This window comes from Rhinopithecus roxellana, unplaced genomic scaffold, assembly GCF_007565055.1.
Source record: "Rhinopithecus roxellana isolate Shanxi Qingling unplaced genomic scaffold, ASM756505v1 contig1962, whole genome shotgun sequence".
NCBI lineage: Eukaryota > Metazoa > Chordata > Mammalia > Primates > Cercopithecidae > Rhinopithecus > Rhinopithecus roxellana.
The window spans coordinates 162-2,864 of NW_022141912.1; the positions used below are offsets into that span (position 1 = coordinate 162).

At 44.0% G+C, this 2,703-nt stretch overlaps 1 pseudogene across 1 annotated transcript; it reads right to left on the reverse strand.

The window, feature by feature from the left end:
• Nucleotides 1-339: 339 nt before the first annotated feature.
• Nucleotides 340-2,474, reverse strand: LOC115895734 (annotated as a pseudogene). The gene has a single exon (XR_004055863.1). The product of XR_004055863.1 is annotated as a protein PRRC2C pseudogene (transcript).
• Between the last annotated feature and the right edge of the window lie 229 nt (nucleotides 2,475-2,703).

Below are 2,703 nucleotides of genomic sequence, written 5' to 3' on the forward strand. Positions count from 1 at the left end.
GTTCTTCACCTCCAAGCCTACAAATGCCATAACCATATCCAGGAACATAAGGGAGCAAAAAAAACCGCATCTGATGTATTAGCTGGGACCATCACACTGTTCAGGGCTGAGCTATTCCTCTGCCGTGTTATTTTTCTTATATTTTTGGTGTGTTCATCTAATCATAAGGATTTTTAGGTCTAAATTATATGCACTCAAAAAAAATGGGTGCATATATTTATATATAAATTCTGACTGAAGATGCGTGGCCATCAACCGAGTGCATGTTATATAGTAGGTACAAGCTTGCAAAGCCTCATTTTTACTGGTACAGCAGCTATGTGTCAGTGTAAATTGCTCCTATGTCCCTTGTATATCTCCAAGCTCTGAACAGGATAATGTCCACGGACCATTTTGCCCCTTTGGGCTGCTGGCATTATCTGACTTAATTTCTCCATGTTTTCCTCCCCCCACCCCCAATCCCCTGCAATAAACCATAGCCTTTAAGATTTTGTTTCTTCGGTTTTGATTGCCTGAGGTTTGATTGGTCCAGTTTCTAACAGGTTTGGTGGCTATGGAGGGTGCAGGGGGTGGCTTTTCTTCTACTTTTTCCTGACAGACACCAGGAGGGTCGGTCAGTGTTTCAGGAGGTTTACTTGAATCACTGTCCACTTTCTGGGCTTTGCCTCCTATCTGTTTGCTCTGATGCTGTTCAGAGAAGAACCGTTGCGTGGACTGAAGAACCTCTGCTCTCTGCTTTGCCAACACCTAGGACCAAATGTCTTGTGGCTGACGTCCTCTTCCCACAGCTCTCTTCTGGGGTGCAAACTGTGTAGGAAACGGTTGTGTCATTCTCACAGTGGCAGGGGCTGACTGGAACTGCTTCTGGTAGACAATACTGTTCATTTTGCTGGACTGGCTGTTCGGACTTGTAGAAGTAGCCCGGAAGGGACTAGATGTTGGTGTGGTGCTTCTACCAGCGATTGGAGGTGTGCCTGGTTTTATATCAATGCCACTTCCAAGGCTTTTAGTTCCATTTCAGACATTTTTCCTGTGGTTGCAATCATGCTATGCTGTGTTCCAGCAGGAATTAATCCTCTGAAAGGCTGGCTTACTTGTGCAGGACGACTCAGACTCTGAGCCTGTGCTTGGGGAGTGGTATGCTGTAACGGGGACTGAAGAGTCTGAGGCAAAGCAATTAGAGGTTGCCCTGTAGATCCAAAATTAGGCAAGGAAAGCTGGGATCCTGGTAAAGGTACTGTAACCTGCTGGAGAGCACTTGGTGACTGGGCAGTGTTATAAAAATTTGTCTGACCAGGCTGTTGTACTTGTCCAGAATAAAGATTTGAAGCCTGGGTAAGATTTGCTCTAGCCTGGAGAAGATGTGTGTCAATCAGCTGGGAACCTCCTAGTCCTGATGCCTGCCCCAGTTGATGTTCATACAATATGGGAATAGGCTGGGTATTTGATGTTTGCTGAAAGGCAAGACCAGATTGTGCCTTGGCAAGTTCTTGGTGTTGGACAGTTGGAAAGTTGTGAATAGCAGTCCCAGAAAGGACCACAGATGGCTGGGATAAACTGCTTTGCATAAAAGCTGGCTGAGATCTATATGGTTGAAGTGAAGAGCTGAACAATTCCTGAGCCTGGGAAACAGCAGGTCCAGCCCCCAAACTCAGTTGGGCTTGATGCTGCCCTTGCAGTGGTGCATAAATAGGGATTGGAATCTGCTGAACTGAAGTTGGCTGAGAGAGACCTGGTTGGAAACCCTGTTGTTGAGCCAAGGATGGTGGAGCCAATCGTGCATGCTGGGTATTAAATAAATGACTTGTGTCCATATAGAAGGCTGGGATTTGAGCTGCTGCAGACTGAGACACATAAACTTGCAGACTCTGTTGTTGCTGGGCAATAAGGGAAGGCATACAGCTTAACTGTGAAAAATGACTTGCAGAAGGCAGGCTGCTTGTCTGCAACTGCTGAGGTTTCACTTTACAAATATTTGGAGGGTCCGATGTGGTTGTAGATTTTGTGCTCAAAGAAGAGGTAGTGTACGTACCAGCTCCTGATAGTGATGTTGTAGGAGTGACTGAAGCAACAGGAATCTGGGGCATCGATGCACTTGAGAACGAATTATAATTAGCAGTGCTTGGTGCACTGGCACTACTGCTGACTCCAGTTGCAATTGGAGGTGCTGTGGAAGTTACTGGAGACCCCTTTTCCCTTACATTTGGAGAATTCTCCCTATCCTTGCGTGCAGACTCCATCTTGAAGGTGAGGCTGAAAGTAGTGGGAGGACCTGAAGTTAGGCTGGAGCTCTGTTGTATAGTCTCTCTCTTAGGGAAGGGAAGGGTGTTAGGCAGGGGCACATTATTAACCAAAGTATCCTCCATCTTTGTGTTATTAGTAGCCACAGTGTTAGGCAGAGAAGAAGAGGGTGTAGTATAGTCTGTTACAGACTCCTTTGCATTAGTACCATATTCTGCAGATGATACCGAGATCTATTGTGTCTATATTTTATACCTATATCTATTATGTCTATATTTTTATACCTCTCTCTATTATATCTATTATGTCTATATTTTATACCTCTATCTATTATATCTATTATGTCTGTATTTCATACCTGTATCTATTATATCTATTATGTCTATATTTTATACCTATAGCTATTATGTCTACATTTTATACGTATACCTATTATATTTATTGTGTCTATATTTTATACTT